At 35.2% G+C, this 25198-nt stretch overlaps 1 protein-coding gene across 1 annotated transcript in view; it reads right to left on the reverse strand.

Moving 5' to 3' along the window:
• Nucleotides 1-25198, reverse strand: part of LOC137390437 (uncharacterized) — a 250386-nt gene that overhangs the window by 163168 nt on the left and 62020 nt on the right. The window lies entirely within an intron of this gene.

Here is a 25198-nt window from a genome sequence, read left to right on the forward strand (position 1 = left end):
GCCGCGCGGCTTGAGCATAAGGACTTACGGTACCAATTTTGGAAAAAAAAACACTCATTTTAGCGATATAGGGTTCAAATAGGTTGTATCTTGTAGAGAATTTTGTGGAGATGCGGCTAAAAAATTACATAGCTACTGTTAGTGGTTGTCATGCAACAAGCAAATGAACTGCGCAATGTCAGAAAGTCAGCTTGCCGACTTTGAAGAGTTAAGACTAAACAAAAACTCAATGATACCTTGTTGGAACATGGTATACAAGGCCAAGGGAGGAAGCTAATGTCTGCGCATATTCACATTTTCCAGATAGCAAGGAGACGACGTGGAGGCTTTTCTCATAGGCAACCAGCAGCAAGTCCTGTGCAAACATATGAACTATAATTAATGCTCAGACAGTAATCCATCCCATGCCAGCCAGCTTGCCAGACACAACCAAAGGAATTAAGTACAATAATAATAATACAGGTACCAACGGTTGAGCAAGCTTGGTATAGAACACAACTGAGAAACTGATGGAACAATAAATCTTCCCTTTACAACTTATGTACACAATGGAATTGTCCTGACTACTGCTCTACCAGTCTCTGCTCAAGAGTAGGTTACACCTTCCCAAAAGGATTTTAAAGAGATTGTTCTATGAACGTTTGTTGGACAATTGGATTCCAGTCATGAGCACAATAAATAGAAAAGCTTTATAACAGAACCAATTTCAAACTACTCACCAGATAAGTCAAAACTTGCTCCTACATTCCAGTCAGTTCTTATGGTGAAAAAGTAACACTATCATGTTTTAAACATCACTGGCTCACATTAGCAATAAGACTAGAAGTATGTCGAGATGTCCTCATGTGACATATCAACACTGAACTTCCATACAAAAATATTGGATGAGGTCTGAAAGGTTGGCGTAAAACAAGCGTTGAGACAGAGACATAGAGCAGAGATTGCGCTCGCAGTAAAAAAACAAGCTGATATATTTACAGAAATAAAATTGAGATTTCCATGTGCGTTTAACAGGAAATAGCACGTGTAAGAGCAAGAAGCAAACCATTTAGGGTGTTACTCTGTTTGAACAGGCCTACTGCTACGACACTCCATGGTAATATGTCGGCAATATAATCACCAATGTGTTGCTGATTAGCTTATCAACATACCAAATGTAGTCAGCGGGTTCTCTTCATTTGTTTACCTCACCATATAGTTTACTGTACAAAACAATGACCTTGTTAAGTGACGGTCACATACGCGCACACACACACACGCAACTAACTCAGCCAATAATAAAGTACTAAAATGAAGGTAAAAACTGACTTACGCCATGCAGCTTTAAAAGGCAATTTACAGGAGAATCTGAGACGAAGGCAGGATATTCGGTTGGTTCCATCCTGTGATTAATTTTACATACCAACACTTCTCCTGATAGTGTGCCGACTGCAAACTTATGCTCTAAAAACAATTCAGACTAAATACAGTTAAGAGCGAAGATAGATTATCCAATGAAGATGAAGTAGAGACATGATATTGGCAGGAATATGGATTATTTAATAGAATGGAAAGTATAGAACTGGAGCGGCACCAGAGAGAGTTTATAGGTAAAAACAAATATCTATAAAATGCTCAACTCTATTGCTTCATCTGCATTTTTGTGTTTTCAAACAAGGCTACATAATCTGGAGAGCGAAGGAAGATGGTGTAAAACAAAAGTGTGTAACAAACACCTGATAGTCTGTGTAGCAGAACAGAAGAGTGACTTCTCATCAGTTCGCGCTAGAATATCTACATGCTGTAGTGTAAGTCTACCATTGGTATCCCATTGCTTCTCATATATGTCTATAAAAACAAACAGTCACTAACGGTCATTGCTTCAAATACAGCTGATAAGAATATGTACATTATGAACACTATCAACTATCAACATTATTACGCTAGTAGTAAATATTAATCGTTTATCAGTTGTTCAACTCCTTCACTATCACAAGCAGCGCAGTACAACATGGCAAAGCGTTTGCGTAGGGCCAGGAGCCGCATGGTGCGACTTTAGTAGGCTTCATACAAACCTTTCTGATTAGTGAGTAGTTGATTAATTAGACTATAATAATCGTACTCAAACAAAATTAAACAACTATCGGCATGTGTTAGGCCAATAGAAAATATGTTTTCAACCCATCCCAGGCGTAGTTTCATTTTGCAAAAACTGTATTCTCTTATGCAATAATTTGCTTACAAGGGTTTCACTAATTTTAGATTTAAAGACTTTCACTGATTTTTATTGCACAATAACACTGCTGGGAGTATTTTTATTTTAGTAATAATAATGCTGTAAGCTGTAATAATGTTGGTCAATTGTCTGACCTGAATGTGATCACGGTTGTATTGAAAATAGTCAAAAAAGTGACCAATCTCATCCTGCAACAGTGGAATTGTTGTGGAATTTTTATGGCACAAACTGGTGTAAAATTCAATGCTGATGAGTTTGATTTCAAAACATTTTTATAGACTGTGTGGCTTGAAAGTTATGACAATTTACTTGATGCCATATTTAATTATGTCCCTGTCAAGAAAATAATTTGGTGGCAAAATAATTAATGATGGTAACACTTTATATATATACATATGTGACTCAAAGTTTGTCATCCGTTTTATGTCGTCTGTTTTCGGTATGTCCAGCTTTAGTTATTATTAGAATCTTGGAATAAAGAATCCGTACCGAAGAAGATTTGATCTCGGACCCTCCCCTTCACCAGTCCGACCCCGTACCAATTAGGCCGCAGATATTGTTCTGTTAGCTAGCTGACATATCTCGCTATATGAGAACAAATACCCAACGGTTTTGCGCACTAGGCAGGGTGATTGCCTGGAGATGAATAGCTCTCATTAGTAAGCTTAATCAAATTTTCCAGGCAATCAAATTACTAAGTATTGCCAGGTTAATAGCAAATGGCGGGCAACTCTCATTACTTCTCATTATTTACGAGCTGAATTTTAATACCCGGGCAACGCCGGGAAACAGCTAGTATAAGTATATAATCCATCTCATAGAAACACTGAGAGCACCACCTAATGTTATAAGTATATAATCCATCTCATATAAAAACTGAGAGCACCACCTACTGTTATAAGTATATAATCCATCTCATAGAAACACTGAGAGCACCACCTACTGTTATAAGTATATAATCCATCTCATAGAAACACTGAGAGCACCACCTACTGTTATAAGTATATAATCCATCTCATAGAAACACTGAGAGCTCCACCTACTGTTATAAGTATATAATCCATCTCATAGAAACACTGAGAGCACCACCTAATGTTATAAGTATATAATCCATCTCATATAAACACTGAGAGCACCACCTACTGTTATAAGTATATAATCCATCTGATAGAAACACTGAGAGCACCACCTACTGTTATAAGTATATAATCCATCTCATAGAGACACTGAGAGCTCCACCTACTGTTATAAGTATACAATCCATCTCATAAAAACACTGAGAGCACCACCTAATGTTATAAGTATATAATCCATCTCATAGAAACACTGAGAGCACCACCTACTGTTATATGTATATAATCTATCTCTTAGAAACACTGAGAGCACCACCTACTGTTATAAGTATATAATCCATCTCATAGAAACACTGAGAGCACCACCTACTGTTATAAGTATATAATCCATCTCATAGAAACACTGACAACACCGCCTACTGCTATAAGTATATAATCCATCTCATAGAAACACTGAGAGCACCACCTACTGTTATAAGTATATAATCCATATCATAGAATCACTGAGAGCACCACCTACTGTTATAAGTATATAATCCATCACATAGAAACACTGAGAGCACCACCTAATGTTATAAGTATGTAATCCATCTCATAGAAACACTGAGAGCACCACATAATGTTATAAGTATATAATCCATCTCATAGAAACACTGAGAGCACCACCTATTACTGTTATAAGTATATAATCCATATCATAGGAACACTGAGAGCACCACCGACTGTTATAAGTATATAATCCATCTCATAGAAACACTGAGAGCTCCACCTACTGTTGTAAGTATATAATCTGACTTATAGAAACACTGAGAGCACCACCTACGGTTATAAGTATATAATCCATCTGATAGAAACACTGAGAGCACCACCTACTGTTATAAGTACATGATTCATCTCATAGGAACACTGAGAACACCACCTACTGTTATAAGTATATAATCCATTTCATAGAAACACTGAGAGCCCCACCTACTGTTATAATTATATAATCCATCTCATAGACACACTGAGAGCACCACCGACTGTTATAAGTATATAATCCATCTCATAGAAACACTGAGAGCTCCACCTACTGTTATAAGTATATAATCCATCTCATAGAAACACTGAGAGCCCCAGCTACTGTTATAATTATATAATCCATCTCATAGACACACTGAGAGCACCACCTACCGTTATAAGTATATAATCCATCCGATAGAAACACTGAGAGCACCACCTAATGTTATAAGTATATAATCCATCTCATAGAAACACTGAGAGCACCAACTACTGTTATAATTATATAATCCATCTCATAGAAACACTGAGAGCACCACCTAATGTTATAAGTATATAATCCATCTCATAGAAACACTGACAGCACCACCTAATGTTATAAGTATGTAATCAATCTCATAGAAACACTCACAGCACCACCTACTGTTATAAGTATATAATCCATATCATAGAATCACTGAGAGCACCACCTACTGTTATAAGTATATAATCCATCACATAGAAACACTGAGAGCACCACCAATTATATAAGTATATAATCCATCTGATAGAAACACTGAGAGCACCACCTACTGTTATAAGTATATAATCCATCTCATAGAGACACTGAGAGCTCCACCTACTGTTATAAGTATACAATCCATCTCATAAAAACACTGAGAGCACCACCTAATGTTATAAGTATATAATCCATCTCATAGAAACACTGAGAGCACCACCTACTGTTATATGTATATAATCTATCTCTTAGAAACACTGAGAGCACCACCTACTGTTATAAGTATATAATCCATCTCATAGAAACACTGAGAGCACCACCTACTGTTATAAGTATATAATCCATCTCATAGAAACACTGACAACACCGCCTACTGCTATAAGTATATAATCCATCTCATAGAAACACTGAGAGCACCACCTACTGTTATAAGTATATAATCCATATCATAGAATCACTGAGAGCACCACCTACTGTTATAAGTATATAATCCATCACATAGAAACACTGAGAGCACCACCTAATGTTATAAGTATGTAATCCATCTCATAGAAACACTGAGAGCACCACATAATGTTATAAGTATATAATCCATCTCATAGAAACACTGAGAGCACCACCTATTACTGTTATAAGTATATAATCCATATCATAGGAACACTGAGAGCACCACCGACTGTTATAAGTATATAATCCATCTCATAGAAACACTGAGAGCTCCACCTACTGTTGTAAGTATATAATCTGACTTATAGAAACACTGAGAGCACCACCTACGGTTATAAGTATATAATCCATCTGATAGAAACACTGAGAGCACCACCTACTGTTATAAGTACATGATTCATCTCATAGGAACACTGAGAACACCACCTACTGTTATAAGTATATAATCCATTTCATAGAAACACTGAGAGCCCCACCTACTGTTATAATTATATAATCCATCTCATAGACACACTGAGAGCACCACCGACTGTTATAAGTATATAATCCATCTCATAGAAACACTGAGAGCTCCACCTACTGTTATAAGTATATAATCCATCTCATATAAAAACTGAGAGCACCACCTACTGTTATAAGTATATAATCCATCTCATAGAAACACTGAGAGCACCACCTAATGTTATAAGTATATAATCCATCTCATATAAAAACTGAGAGCACCACCTACTGTTATAAGTATATAATCCATCTCATAGAAACACTGAGAGCACCACCTACTGTTATAAGTATATAATCCATCTCATAGAAACACTGAGAGCACCACCTACTGTTATAAGTATATAATCCATCTCATAGAAACACTGAGAGCTCCACCTACTGTTATAAGTATATAATCCATCTCATAGAAACGCTGAGAGCACCACCTAATGTTATAAGTATATAATCCATCTCATATAAACACTGAGAGCACCACCTACTGTTATAAGTATATAATCCATCTGATAGAAACACTGAGAGCACCACCTACTGTTATAAGTATATAATCCATCTCATAGAGACACTGAGAGCTCCACCTACTGTTATAAGTATACAATCCATCTCATAAAAACACTGAGAGCACCACCTAATGTTATAAGTATATAATCCATCTCATAGAAACACTGAGAGCACCACCTACTGTTATATGTATATAATCTATCTCTTAGAAACACTGAGAGCACCACCTACTGTTATAAGTATATAATCCATCTCATAGAAACACTGAGAGCACCACCTACTGTTATAAGTATATAATCCATCTCATAGAAACACTGACAACACCGCCTACTGCTATAAGTATATAATCCATCTCATAGAAACACTGAGAGCACCACCTACTGTTATAAGTATATAATCCATATCATAGAATCACTGAGAGCACCACCTACTGTTATAAGTATATAATCCATCACATAGAAACACTGAGAGCACCACCTAATGTTATAAGTATGTAATCCATCTCATAGAAACACTGAGAGCACCACATAATGTTATAAGTATATAATCCATCTCATAGAAACACTGAGAGCACCACCTATTACTGTTATAAGTATATAATCCATATCATAGGAACACTGAGAGCACCACCGACTGTTATAAGTATATAATCCATCTCATAGAAACACTGAGAGCTCCACCTACTGTTGTAAGTATATAATCTGACTTATAGAAACACTGAGAGCACCACCTACGGTTATAAGTATATAATCCATCTGATAGAAACACTGAGAGCACCACCTACTGTTATAAGTACATGATTCATCTCATAGGAACACTGAGAACACCACCTACTGTTATAAGTATATAATCCATTTCATAGAAACACTGAGAGCCCCACCTACTGTTATAATTATATAATCCATCTCATAGACACACTGAGAGCACCACCGACTGTTATAAGTATATAATCCATCTCATAGAAACACTGAGAGCTCCACCTACTGTTATAAGTATATAATCCATCTCATAGAAACACTGAGAGCCCCAGCTACTGTTATAATTATATAATCCATCTCATAGACACACTGAGAGCACCACCTACCGTTATAAGTATATAATCCATCCGATAGAAACACTGAGAGCACCACCTAATGTTATAAGTATATAATCCATCTCATAGAAACACTGAGAGCACCAACTACTGTTATAATTATATAATCCATCTCATAGAAACACTGAGAGCACCACCTAATGTTATAAGTATATAATCCATCTCATAGAAACACTGACAGCACCACCTAATGTTATAAGTATGTAATCAATCTCATAGAAACACTCACAGCACCACCTACTGTTATAAGTATATAATCCATATCATAGAAACACTGACAACACCACCTATTGTTATAAGTATATAATGCATCTCATAGAAACACTGAGAGCACCACCTAATGTTATAAGTATATAATCCATCTCATAGAAACACTGAGAGCACCACCTAATGTTATAAGTATATAATCCATATCATAGAAACACTGACAACACCACCTATTGTTATAAGTATATAATGCATCTCATAGAAACACTGAGAGCACCACCTAATGTTATAAGTATATAATCCATCTCATAGAAACACTGAGAGCACCACCTAATGTTATAAGTATATAATCAATCTCATAGAAACACTGAGAGCACCACCTAATGTTATAAGTATATAATCCATCTCATAGAAACACTGACAGCACCACCTACTGTTATAAGTATATAATCCATATCATAGAAACACTGACAACACCACCTATTGTTATAAGTATATAATGCATCTCATAGAAACACTGAGAGCACCACCTAATGTTATAAGTATATAATCCATCTCATAGAAACACTGAGAGCACCACCTAATGTTATAAGTATATAATCCATCTCATAGAAACGCTGAGAGCACCACCTAATGTTATAAGTATATAATCCATCTCATAGAAACGCTGAGAGCACCACCTAATGTTATAAGTATATAATCCATCTCATAGAAACACTGAGAGCACCACCTAATGTTATAAGTATATAATCCATCTCATAGAAACACTGAGAGCACCACCTACTGTTATAAGTATATAATCCATCTCATAGAAACACTGACAACACCACCTATTGTTATAAGTATATAATGCATCTCATAGAAACACTGAGAGCACCACCTAATGTTATAAGTATATAATCCATATCATAGAAACACTGAGAGCACCACCTAATGTCATAAGTATATAATCCATATCATAGAAACACTGAGAGCACCACCTAATGTTATAAGTATATAATCCATCTCATAGAAACGCTGAGAGCACCACCTAATGTTATAAGTATATAATCCATCTCATAGAAACACTGACAGCACCACCTACTGTTATAAGTATATAATCCATCTCATAGAAACACTGAGAGCACCACCTACTGTTATAAGTATATAATCCATCTCATAGAAACACTGAGAGCCCCACATACTGTTATAATTATATAATCCATCTCATAGACACAATGAGAGCACCACCTACCGTTATAAGTATATAATCCATCTGATAGAAACACTGAGAGCATCACCTACTGTTATAAGTATATAATCCATCTGATAGAAACACTGACAGCACCACCTAATGTTATAAGTATATAATCCATCTGATAAAAAAACTGAGAGCGCCACCTACTGTTATAAGTATATAATCTATATCATAGAAACACTGAGAGCACCACCTAATGTTATAAGTATATAATCCATCTCATAGAAAGACTGAGAGCACCACCTAATGTTATAAGTATATAATCCATCTCATAGAAACACTGACGGCACCACCGACTGTTATAAGTATATAATCCATCTCATAGAAACACTGAGAGCTCCACCTACTGTTATAAGTATATAATCCATCTCATAGAAACACTGAGAGCACCACCTAATGTTATAAGTATATAATCCATCTCATATAAACACTGAGAGCACCACCTACTGTTATAAGTATATAATCCATCTGATAGAAACACTGAGAGCACCACCTACTGTTATAAGTATATAATCCATCTCATAGAGACACTGAGAGCTCCACCTACTGTTATAAGTATACAATCCATCTCATAAAAACACTGAGAGCACCACCTAATGTTATAAGTATATAATCCATCTCATAGAAACACTGAGAGCACCACCTACTGTTATATGTATATAATCTATCTCTTAGAAACACTGAGAGCACCACCTACTGTTATAAGTATATAATCCATCTCATAGAAACACTGAGAGCACCACCTACTGTTATAAGTATATAATCCATCTCATAGAAACACTGACAACACCGCCTACTGCTATAAGTATATAATCCATCTCATAGAAACACTGAGAGCACCACCTACTGTTATAAGTATATAATCCATATCATAGAATCACTGAGAGCACCACCTACTGTTATAAGTATATAATCCATCACATAGAAACACTGAGAGCACCACCTAATGTTATAAGTATGTAATCCATCTCATAGAAACACTGAGAGCACCACATAATGTTATAAGTATATAATCCATCTCATAGAAACACTGAGAGCACCACCTATTACTGTTATAAGTATATAATCCATATCATAGGAACACTGAGAGCACCACCGACTGTTATAAGTATATAATCCATCTCATAGAAACACTGAGAGCTCCACCTACTGTTGTAAGTATATAATCTGACTTATAGAAACACTGAGAGCACCACCTACGGTTATAAGTATATAATCCATCTGATAGAAACACTGAGAGCACCACCTACTGTTATAAGTACATGATTCATCTCATAGGAACACTGAGAACACCACCTACTGTTATAAGTATATAATCCATTTCATAGAAACACTGAGAGCCCCACCTACTGTTATAATTATATAATCCATCTCATAGACACACTGAGAGCACCACCGACTGTTATAAGTATATAATCCATCTCATAGAAACACTGAGAGCTCCACCTACTGTTATAAGTATATAATCCATCTCATAGAAACACTGAGAGCCCCAGCTACTGTTATAATTATATAATCCATCTCATAGACACACTGAGAGCACCACCTACCGTTATAAGTATATAATCCATCCGATAGAAACACTGAGAGCACCACCTAATGTTATAAGTATATAATCCATCTCATAGAAACACTGAGAGCACCAACTACTGTTATAATTATATAATCCATCTCATAGAAACACTGAGAGCACCACCTAATGTTATAAGTATATAATCCATCTCATAGAAACACTGACAGCACCACCTAATGTTATAAGTATGTAATCAATCTCATAGAAACACTCACAGCACCACCTACTGTTATAAGTATATAATCCATATCATAGAAACACTGACAACACCACCTATTGTTATAAGTATATAATGCATCTCATAGAAACACTGAGAGCACCACCTAATGTTATAAGTATATAATCCATCTCATAGAAACACTGAGAGCACCACCTAATGTTATAAGTATATAATCCATATCATAGAAACACTGACAACACCACCTATTGTTATAAGTATATAATGCATCTCATAGAAACACTGAGAGCACCACCTAATGTTATAAGTATATAATCCATCTCATAGAAACACTGAGAGCACCACCTAATGTTATAAGTATATAATCAATCTCATAGAAACACTGAGAGCACCACCTAATGTTATAAGTATATAATCCATCTCATAGAAACACTGACAGCACCACCTACTGTTATAAGTATATAATCCATATCATAGAAACACTGACAACACCACCTATTGTTATAAGTATATAATGCATCTCATAGAAACACTGAGAGCACCACCTAATGTTATAAGTATATAATCCATCTCATAGAAACACTGAGAGCACCACCTAATGTTATAAGTATATAATCCATCTCATAGAAACGCTGAGAGCACCACCTAATGTTATAAGTATATAATCCATCTCATAGAAACGCTGAGAGCACCACCTAATGTTATAAGTATATAATCCATCTCATAGAAACACTGAGAGCACCACCTAATGTTATAAGTATATAATCCATCTCATAGAAACACTGAGAGCACCACCTACTGTTATAAGTATATAATCCATCTCATAGAAACACTGACAACACCACCTATTGTTATAAGTATATAATGCATCTCATAGAAACACTGAGAGCACCACCTAATGTTATAAGTATATAATCCATATCATAGAAACACTGAGAGCACCACCTAATGTCATAAGTATATAATCCATATCATAGAAACACTGAGAGCACCACCTAATGTTATAAGTATATAATCCATCTCATAGAAACGCTGAGAGCACCACCTAATGTTATAAGTATATAATCCATCTCATAGAAACACTGACAGCACCACCTACTGTTATAAGTATATAATCCATCTCATAGAAACACTGAGAGCACCACCTACTGTTATAAGTATATAATCCATCTCATAGAAACACTGAGAGCCCCACATACTGTTATAATTATATAATCCATCTCATAGACACAATGAGAGCACCACCTACCGTTATAAGTATATAATCCATCTGATAGAAACACTGAGAGCATCACCTACTGTTATAAGTATATAATCCATCTGATAGAAACACTGACAGCACCACCTAATGTTATAAGTATATAATCCATCTGATAAAAAAACTGAGAGCGCCACCTACTGTTATAAGTATATAATCTATATCATAGAAACACTGAGAGCACCACCTAATGTTATAAGTATATAATCCATCTCATAGAAAGACTGAGAGCACCACCTAATGTTATAAGTATATAATCCATCTCATAGAAACACTGACGGCACCACCGACTGTTATAAGTATATAATCCATCTCATAGAAACACTGAGAGCTCCACCTACTGTTATAAGTATATAATCCATCTCATAGAAACACTGAGAGCACCACCTAATGTTATAAGTATATAATCCATCTCATATAAACACTGAGAGCACCACCTACTGTTATAAGTATATAATCCATCTGATAGAAACACTGAGAGCACCACCTACTGTTATAAGTATATAATCCATCTCATAGAGACACTGAGAGCTCCACCTACTGTTATAAGTATACAATCCATCTCATAAAAACACTGAGAGCACCACCTAATGTTATAAGTATATAATCCATCTCATAGAAACACTGAGAGCACCACCTACTGTTATATGTATATAATCTATCTCTTAGAAACACTGAGAGCACCACCTACTGTTATAAGTATATAATCCATCTCATAGAAACACTGACAGCACCACTTACTGTTATAAGTATATAATCCATCTCATAGAAACACTGAGAACACCACCTACTGTTATAAGTATATAATCCATCTCATAGAAACACTGAGAGCACCACCTACTGTTATAAGTATATAATCCATCTCATAGAAACACTGACAACACCGCCTACTGCTATAAGTATATAATCCATCTCATAGAAACACTGAGAGCACCACCTACTGTTATAAGTATATAATCCATATCATATAATCACTGAGAGCACCACCTACTGTTATAAGTATATAATCCATCTCATAGAAACACTGAGAGCACCACCTAATGTTATAAGTATGTAATCCACCTCATAGAAACACTGAGAGCACCACATAATGTTATAAGTATATAATCCATCTCATAGAAACACTGAGAGCACCACCTATTGTTATAAGTATATAATCCATATCATAGGAACACTGAGAGCACCACCGACTGTTATAAGTATATAATCCATCTCATAGAAACACTGAGAGCTCCACCTACTGTTGTAAGTATATAATCTGACTTATAGAAACACTGAGAGCACCACCTACGGTTATAAGTATATAATCCATCTGATAGAAACACTGAGAGCACCACCTACTGTTATAAGTACATGATTCATCTCATAGGAACACTGAGAACACCACCTACTGTTATAAGTATATAATCCATTTCATAGAAACACTGAGAGCCCCACCTACTGTTATAATTATATAATCCATCTCATAGACACACTGAGAGCACCACCGACTGTTATAAGTATATAATCCATCTCATAGAAACACTGAGAGCTCCACCTACTGTTATAAGTATATAATCCATCTCATAGAAACACTGAGAGCCCCAGCTACTGTTATAATTATATAATCCATCTCATAGACACACTGAGAGCACCACCTACCGTTATAAGTATATAATCCATCCGATAGAAACACTGAGAGCACCACCTAATGTTATAAGTATATAATCCATCTCATAGAAACACTGAGAGCACCACCTAATGTTATAAGTATATAATCCATCTCATAGAAACACTGACAGCACCACCTACTGTTATAAGTATATAATCCATATCATAGAAACACTGACAACACCACCTATTGTTATAAGTATATAATGCATCTCATAGAAACACTGAGAGCACCACCTAATGTTATAAGTATATAATCCATCACATAGAAACACTGAGAGCACCACCTAATGTTATAAGTATATAATCCATCTCATAGAAACGCTGAGAGCACCACCTAATGTTATAAGTATATAATCCATCTCATAGAAACACTGAGAGCACCACCTACTGTTATAAGTATATAATCCATCTCATAGAAACACTGAGAGCCCCACATACTGTTATAATTATATAATCCATCTCATAGACACACTGAGAGCACCACCTACCGTTATAAGTATATAATCCATTCGATAGAAACACTGAGAGCACCACCTAATGTTATAAGTATATAATCCATCTCATAGAAACGCTGAGAGCACCACCTAATGTTATAAGTATATAATCCATCTCATAGAAACACTGAGAGCACCACCTACTGTTATAAGTATATAATCCATCTCATAGAAACACTGAGAGCCCCACATACTGTTATAATTATATAATCCATCTGATAGAAACACTGACAGCACCACTTAATGTTATAAGTATATAATCCATCTCATAGAAACACTGACAACACCACCTATTGTTATAAGTATATAATGCATCTCATAGAAACACTGAGAGCACCACCTAATGTTATAAGTATATAATCCATCTCATAGAAACACTGAGAGCACCACCTAATGTTATAAGTATATAATCCATATCATAGAAACACTGACAACACCACCTATTGTTATAAGTATATAATGCATCTCATAGAAACACTGAGAGCACCACCTAATGTTATAAGTATATAATCCATCTCATAGAAACACTGAGAGCACCACCTAATGTTATAAGTATATAATCAATCTCATAGAAACACTGAGAGCACCACCTAATGTTATAAGTATATAATCCATCTCATAGAAACACTGACAGCACCACCTACTGTTATAAGTATATAATCCATCACATAGAAACACTGAGAGCACCACCTAATGTTATAAGTATATAATCCATCTCATAGAAACGCTGAGAGCACCACCTAATGTTATAAGTATATAATCCATCTCATAGAAACACTGACAACACCACCTATTGTTATAAGTATATAATGCATCTCATAGAAACACTGAGAGCACCACCTAATGTTATAAGTATATAATCCATCTCATAGAAACACTGAGAGCACCACCTAATGTTATAAGTATATAATCCATATCATAGAAACACTGACAACACCACCTATTGTTATAAGTATATAATGCATCTCATAGAAACACTGACAACACCACCTATTGTTATAAGTATATAATGCATCTCATAGAAACACTGAGAGCACCACCTAATGTTATAAGTATATAATCCATCTCATAGAAACACTGAGAGCACCACCTAATGTTATAAGTATATAATCCATATCATAGAAACACTGACAACACCACCTATTGTTATAAGTATATAATGCATCTCATAGAAACACTGAGAGCACCACCTAATGTTATAAGTATATAATCCATATCATAGAAACACTGACAACACCACCTATTGTTATAAGTATATAATGCATCTCATAGAAACACTGAGAGCACCACCTAATGTTATAAGTATATAATCCATCTCATAGAAACACTGAGAGCACCACCTAATGTTATAAGTATATAATCAATCTCATAGAAACACTGAGAGCACCACCTAATGTTATAAGTATATAATCCATCTCATAGAAACACTGACAGCACCACCTACTGTTATAAGTATATAATCCATATCATAGAAACACTGACAACACCACCTATTGTTATAAGTATATAATGCATCTCATAGAAACACTGAGAGCACCACCTAATGTTATAAGTATATAATCCATCTCATAGAAACACTGAGAGCACCACCTAATGTTATAAGTATATAATCCATCTCATAGAAACGCTGAGAGCACCACCTAATGTTATAAGTATATAATCCATCTCATAGAAACGCTGAGAGCACCACCTAATGTTATAAGTATATAATCCATCTCATAGAAACACTGAGAGCACCACCTAATGTTATAAGTATATAATCCATCTCATAGAAACACTGAGAGCACCACCTACTGTTATAAGTATATAATCCATCTCATAGAAACACTGACAACACCACCTATTGTTATAAGTATATAATGCATCTCATAGAAACACTGAGAGCACCACCTAATGTTATAAGTATATAATCCATATCATAGAAACACTGAGAGCACCACCTAATGTCATAAGTATATAATCCATATCATAGAAACACTGAGAGCACCACCTAATGTTATAAGTATATAATCCATCTCATAGAAACGCTGAGAGCACCACCTAATGTTATAAGTATATAATCCATCTCATAGAAACACTGACAGCACCACCTACTGTTATAAGTATATAATCCATCTCATAGAAACACTGAGAGCACCACCTACTGTTATAAGTATATAATCCATCTCATAGAAACACTGAGAGCCCCACATACTGTTATAATTATATAATCCATCTCATAGACACAATGAGAGCACCACCTACCGTTATAAGTATATAATCCATCTGATAGAAACACTGAGAGCATCACCTACTGTTATAAGTATATAATCCATCTGATAGAAACACTGACAGCACCACCTAATGTTATAAGTATATAATCCATCTGATAAAAAAACTGAGAGCGCCACCTACTGTTATAAGTATATAATCTATATCATAGAAACACTGAGAGCACCACCTAATGTTATAAGTATATAATCCATCTCATAGAAAGACTGAGAGCACCACCTAATGTTATAAGTATATAATCCATCTCATAGAAACACTGACGGCACCACCGACTGTTATAAGTATATAATCCATCTCATAGAAACACTGAGAGCTCCACCTACTGTTATAAGTATATAATCCATCTCATAGAAACACTGAGAGCACCACCTAATGTTATAAGTATATAATCCATCTCATATAAACACTGAGAGCACCACCTACTGTTATAAGTATATAATCCATCTGATAGAAACACTGAGAGCACCACCTACTGTTATAAGTATATAATCCATCTCATAGAGACACTGAGAGCTCCACCTACTGTTATAAGTATACAATCCATCTCATAAAAACACTGAGAGCACCACCTAATGTTATAAGTATATAATCCATCTCATAGAAACACTGAGAGCACCACCTACTGTTATATGTATATAATCTATCTCTTAGAAACACTGAGAGCACCACCTACTGTTATAAGTATATAATCCATCTCATAGAAACACTGACAGCACCACTTACTGTTATAAGTATATAATCCATCTCATAGAAACACTGAGAACACCACCTACTGTTATAAGTATATAATCCATCTCATAGAAACACTGAGAGCACCACCTACTGTTATAAGTATATAATCCATCTCATAGAAACACTGACAACACCGCCTACTGCTATAAGTATATAATCCATCTCATAGAAACACTGAGAGCACCACCTACTGTTATAAGTATATGATCCATCTCATAGAAACACTGAGAGCACCACCTAATGTTATAAGTATATAAACCATCTCATAGAAACACTGAGAGCACCACCTACTGTTATAAGTATATAATCCATATCATAGAAACACTGAGAGCACCACCTACTGTCATAAATATATAATCCATCTCATAGAAACACTGAGAGCACCACCTAATGTTATAAGTATGTAATCCACCTCATAGAAACACTGAGGGCACCACCTAATGTTATAAGTATATAAACCATCTCATAGAAACACTGAGAACACCACCTACTGTTATAAGTATATAATCCATATCATAGAAACACTGAGAGCACCACCTACTGTCATAAATATATAATCCATCTCATAGAAACACTGAGAGCACCACCTATTGTTATAAGTATATAATCCATATCATAGGAACACTGAGAGCACCACCGACTGTTATAAGTATATAATCCATCTCATAGAAACACTGAGAGCTCCACCTACTGTTGTAAGTATATAATCTGACTTATAGAAACACTGAGAGCACCACCTACGGTTATAATTATATAATCCATCTGATAGAAACACTGAGAGCACCACCTACTGTTATAAGTACATGATTCATCTCATAGGAACACTGAGAACACCACCTACTGTTATAAGTATATAATCCATTTCATAGAAACACTGAGAGCCCCACCTACTGTTATAATTATATAATCCATCTCATAGACACACTGAGAGCACCACCGACTGTTATAAGTATATAATCCATCTCATAGAAACACTGAGAGCTCCACCTACTGTTATAAGTATATAATCCATCTCATAGAAACACTGAGAGCCCCAGCTACTGTTATAATTATATAATCCATCTCATAGACACACTGAGAGCACCACCTACCGTTATAAGTATATAATCCATCCGATAGAAACACTGAGAGCACCACCTAATGTTATAAGTATATAATCCATCTCATAGAAACACTGAGAGCACCACCTAATGTTATAAGTATATAATCCATCTCATAGAAACACTGACAGCACCACCTACTGTTATAAGTATATAATCCATATCATAGAAACACTGACAACACCACCTATTGTTATAAGTATATAATGCATCTCATAGAAACACTGAGAGCACCACCTAATGTTATAAGTATATAATCCATCACATAGAAACACTGAGAGCACCACCTAATGTTATAAGTATATAATCCATCTCATAGAAACGCTGAGAGCACCACCTAATGTTATAAGTATATAATCCATCTCGTAGAAACACTGAGAGCACCACCTACTGTTATAAGTATATAATCCATCTCATAGAAACACTGAGAGCCCCACATACTGTTATAATTATATAATCCATCTCATAGACACACTGAGAGCACCACCTACCGTTATAAGTATATAATCCATTCGATAGAAACACTGAGAGCACCACCTAATGTTATAAGTATATAATCCATCTCATAGAAACGCTGAGAGCACCACCTAATGTTATAAGTATATAATCCATCTCATAGAAACACTGAGAGCACCACCTACTGTTATAAGTATATAATCCATCTCATAGAAACACTGAGAGCCCCACATACTGTTATAATTATATAATCCATCTGATAGAAACACTGACAGCACCACTTAATGTTATAAGTATATAATCCATCTGATAGAAACACTGAGAGCGCCACCTACTGTTATAAGTATATAATCTATATCATAGAAACACTGAGAGCACCACCTAATGTTATAAGTATATAATCCATCTCATAGAAACACTGAGAGCACCACCTAATGTTATAAGTATATAATCCATCTCATAGAAACACTGAGAGCACCACCTAATGTTATAAGTATATAATCAATCTCATAGAAACACTGAGAGCACCACCTAATGTTATAAGTATATAATCCATCTCATAGAAACACTGACAGCACCACCTACTGTTATAAGTATATAATCCATATCATAGAAACACTGACAACACCACCTATTGTTATAAGTATATAATGCATCTCATAGAAACACTGAGAGCACCACCTAATGTTATAAGTATATAATCCATCTCATACAAACACTGAGAGCACCACCTAATGTTATAAGTATATAATCCATCTCATAGAAACGCTGAGAGCACCACCTAATGTTATAAGTATATAATCCATCTCATAGAAACGCTGAGAGCACCACCTAATGTTATAAGTATATAATCCATCTCATAGAAACACTGAGAGCACCACCTACTGTTATAAGTATATAATCCATCTCATAGAAACGCTGACAACACCACCTATTGTTATAAGTATATAATGCATCTCATAGAAACGCTGAGAGCACCACCTAATGTTATAAGTATATAATCCATATCATAGAAACACTGAGAGCACCACCTAATGTTATAAGTATATAATCCATCTCATAGAAACACTGAGAGCACCACCTACTGTTATAAGTATATAATCTATCTCATAGAAACACTGACAACACCACCTATTGTTATAAGTATATAATGCATCTCATAGAAACACTGAGAGCACCACCTAATGTTATAAGTATATAATCCATATCATAGAAACACTGAGAGCACCACCTAATGTTATAAGTATATAATCCATATCATAGAAACACTGAGAGCACCACCTAATGTTATAAGTATATAATCCATCTCATAGAAACGCTGAGAGCACCACCTAATGTTATAAGTATATAATCCATCTCATAGAAACACTGACAGCACCACCTACTGTTATAAGTATATAATCCATCTCATAGAAACACTGAGAGCACCACCTACTGTTATAAGTATATAATCCATCTCATAGAAACACTGAGAGCCCCACATACTGTTATAATTATATAATCCATCTCATAGACACAATGAGAGCACCACCTACCGTTATAAGTATATAATCCATCTGATAGAAACACTGAGAGCATCACCTACTGTTATAAGTATATAATCCATCTGATAGAAACACTGACAGCACCACCTAATGTTATAAGTATATAATCCATCTGATAGAAAAACTGAGAGCGCCACCTACTGTTATAAGTATATAATCTATATCATAGAAACACTGAGAGCACCACCTAATGTTATAAGTATATAATCCATCTCATAGAAAGACTGAGAGCACCACCTAATGTTATAAGTATATAATCCATCTCATAGAAACACTGACGGCACCACCTACTGTTATAAGTATATAATCCATCTCATAGAAACACTGAGAGCTCCACCTACTGTTATAAGTATATAATCCATCTCATAGAGACACTGAGAGCTCCACCTACTGTTATAAGTATACAATCCATCTCATAAAAACACTGAGAGCACCACCTAATGTTATAAGTATATAATCCATCTCATATAAACACTGAGAGCACCACCTACTGTTATAAGTATATAATCCATCTGATAGAAACACTGAGAGCACCACCTACTGTTATAAGTATATAATCCATCTCATAGAGACACTGAGAGCTCCACCTACTGTTATAAGTATACAATCCATCTCATAAAAACACTGAGAGCACCACCTAATGTTATAAGTATATAATCCATCTCATAGAAACACTGAGAGCACCACCTACTGTTATATGTATATAATCTATCTCTTAGAAACACTGAGAGCACCACCTACTGTTATAAGTATATAATCCATCTCATAGAAACACTGACAGCACCACTTACTGTTATAAGTATATAATCCATCTCATAGAAACACTGAGAACACCACCTACTGTTATAAGTATATAATCCATCTCATAGAAACACTGAGAGCACCACCTACTGTTATAAGTATATAATCCATCTCATAGAAACACTGACAACACCGCCTACTGCTATAAGTATATAATCCATCTCATAGAAACACTGAGAGCACCACCTACTGTTATAAGTATATAATCCATATCATATAATCACTGAGAGCACCACCTACTGTTATAAGTATATAATCCATCTCATAGAAACACTGAGAGCACCACCTAATGTTATAAGTATGTAATCCACCTCATAGAAACACTGAGAGCACCACATAATGTTATAAGTATATAATCCATCTCATAGAAACACTGAGAGCACCACCTATTGTTATAAGTATATAATCCATATCATAGGAACACTGAGAGCACCACCGACTGTTATAAGTATATAATCCATCTCATAGAAACACTGAGAGCTCCACCTACTGTTGTAAGTATATAATCTGACTTATAGAAACACTGAGAGCACCACCTACGGTTATAAGTATATAATCCATCTGATAGAAACACTGAGAGCACCACCTACTGTTATAAGTACATGATTCATCTCATAGGAACACTGAGAACACCACCTACTGTTATAAGTATATAATCCATTTCATAGAAACACTGAGAGCCCCACCTACTGTTATAATTATATAATCCATCTCATAGACACACTGAGAGCACCACCGACTGTTATAAGTATATAATCCATCTCATAGAAACACTGAGAGCTCCACCTACTGTTATAAGTATATAATCCATCTCATAGAAACACTGAGAGCCCCAGCTACTGTTATAATTATATAATCCATCTCATAGACACACTGAGAGCACCACCTACCGTTATAAGTATATAATCCATCCGATAGAAACACTGAGAGCACCACCTAATGTTATAAGTATATAATCCATCTCATAGAAACACTGAGAGCACCACCTAATGTTATAAGTATATAATCCATCTCATAGAAACACTGACAGCACCACCTACTGTTATAAGTATATAATCCATATCATAGAAACACTGACAACACCACCTATTGTTATAAGTATATAATGCATCTCATAGAAACACTGAGAGCACCACCTAATGTTATAAGTATATAATCCATCACATAGAAACACTGAGAGCACCACCTAATGTTATAAGTATATAATCCATCTCATAGAAACGCTGAGAGCACCACCTAATGTTATAAGTATATAATCCATCTCATAGAAACACTGAGAGCACCACCTACTGTTATAAGTATATAATCCATCTCATAGAAACACTGAGAGCCCCACATACTGTTATAATTATATAATCCATCTCATAGACACACTGAGAGCACCACCTACCGTTATAAGTATATAATCCATTCGATAGAAACACTGAGAGCACCACCTAATGTTATAAGTATATAATCCATCTCATAGAAACGCTGAGAGCACCACCTAATGTTATAAGTATATAATCCATCTCATAGAAACACTGAGAGCACCACCTACTGTTATAAGTATATAATCCATCTCATAGAAACACTGAGAGCCCCACATACTGTTATAATTATATAATCCATCTGATAGAAACACTGACAGCACCACTTAATGTTATAAGTATATAATCCATCTCATAGAAACACTGACAACACCACCTATTGTTATAAGTATATAATGCATCTCATAGAAACACTGAGAGCACCACCTAATGTTATAAGTATATAATCCATCTCATAGAAACACTGAGAGCACCACCTAATGTTATAAGTATATAATCCATATCATAGAAACACTGACAACACCACCTATTGTTATAAGTATATAATGCATCTCATAGAAACACTGAGAGCACCACCTAATGTTATAAGTATATAATCCATCTCATAGAAACACTGAGAGCACCACCTAATGTTATAAGTATATAATCAATCTCATAGAAACACTGAGAGCACCACCTAATGTTATAAGTATATAATCCATCTCATAGAAACACTGACAGCACCACCTACTGTTATAAGTATATAATCCATCACATAGAAACACTGAGAGCACCACCTAATGTTATAAGTATATAATCCATCTCATAGAAACGCTGAGAGCACCACCTAATGTTATAAGTATATAATCCATCTCATAGAAACACTGACAACACCACCTATTGTTATAAGTATATAATGCATCTCATAGAAACACTGAGAGCACCACCTAATGTTATAAGTATATAATCCATCTCATAGAAACACTGAGAGCACCACCTAATGTTATAAGTATATAATCCATATCATAGAAACACTGACAACACCACCTATTGTTATAAGTATATAATGCATCTCATAGAAACACTGACAACACCACCTATTGTTATAAGTATATAATGCATCTCATAGAAACACTGAGAGCACCACCTAATGTTATAAGTATATAATCCATCTCATAGAAACACTGAGAGCACCACCTAATGTTATAAGTATATAATCCATATCATAGAAACACTGACAACACCACCTATTGTTATAAGTATATAATGCATCTCATAGAAACACTGAGAGCACCACCTAATGTTATAAGTATATAATCCATATCATAGAAACACTGACAACACCACCTATTGTTATAAGTATATAATGCATCTCATAGAAACACTGAGAGCACCACCTAATGTTATAAGTATATAATCCATCTCATAGAAACACTGAGAGCACCACCTAATGTTATAAGTATATAATCAATCTCATAGAAACACTGAGAGCACCACCTAATGTTATAAGTATATAATCCATCTCATAGAAACACTGACAGCACCACCTACTGTTATAAGTATATAATCCATATCATAGAAACACTGACAACACCACCTATTGTTATAAGTATATAATGCATCTCATAGAAACACTGAGAGCACCACCTAATGTTATAAGTATATAATCCATCTCATAGAAACACTGAGAGCACCACCTAATGTTATAAGTATATAATCCATCTCATAGAAACGCTGAGAGCACCACCTAATGTTATAAGTATATAATCCATCTCATAGAAACGCTGAGAGCACCACCTAATGTTATAAGTATATAATCCATCTCATAGAAACACTGAGAGCACCACCTAATGTTATAAGTATATAATCCATCTCATAGAAACACTGAGAGCACCACCTACTGTTATAAGTATATAATCCATCTCATAGAAACACTGACAACACCACCTATTGTTATAAGTATATAATGCATCTCATAGAAACACTGAGAGCACCACCTAATGTTATAAGTATATAATCCATATCATAGAAACACTGAGAGCACCACCTAATGTCATAAGTATATAATCCATATCATAGAAACACTGAGAGCACCACCTAATGTTATAAGTATATAATCCATCTCATAGAAACGCTGAGAGCACCACCTAATGTTATAAGTATATAATCCATCTCATAGAAACACTGACAGCACCACCTACTGTTATAAGTATATAATCCATCTCATAGAAACACTGAGAGCACCACCTACTGTTATAAGTATATAATCCATCTCATAGAAACACTGAGAGCCCCACATACTGTTATAATTATATAATCCATCTCATAGACACAATGAGAGCACCACCTACCGTTATAAGTATATAATCCATCTGATAGAAACACTGAGAGCATCACCTACTGTTATAAGTATATAATCCATCTGATAGAAACACTGACAGCACCACCTAATGTTATAAGTATATAATCCATCTGATAAAAAAACTGAGAGCGCCACCTACTGTTATAAGTATATAATCTATATCATAGAAACACTGAGAGCACCACCTAATGTTATAAGTATATAATCCATCTCATAGAAAGACTGAGAGCACCACCTAATGTTATAAGTATATAATCCATCTCATAGAAACACTGACGGCACCACCGACTGTTATAAGTATATAATCCATCTCATAGAAACACTGAGAGCTCCACCTACTGTTATAAGTATATAATCCATCTCATAGAAACACTGAGAGCACCACCTAATGTTATAAGTATATAATCCATCTCATATAAACACTGAGAGCACCACCTACTGTTATAAGTATATAATCCATCTGATAGAAACACTGAGAGCACCACCTACTGTTATAAGTATATAATCCATCTCATAGAGACACTGAGAGCTCCACCTACTGTTATAAGTATACAATCCATCTCATAAAAACACTGAGAGCACCACCTAATGTTATAAGTATATAATCCATCTCATAGAAACACTGAGAGCACCACCTACTGTTATATGTATATAATCTATCTCTTAGAAACACTGAGAGCACCACCTACTGTTATAAGTATATAATCCATCTCATAGA

The sequence above is a fragment of the Watersipora subatra genome, chromosome 3, assembly GCF_963576615.1.
Source record: "Watersipora subatra chromosome 3, tzWatSuba1.1, whole genome shotgun sequence".
NCBI classification, from domain to species: domain Eukaryota; kingdom Metazoa; phylum Bryozoa; class Gymnolaemata; order Cheilostomatida; family Watersiporidae; genus Watersipora; species Watersipora subatra.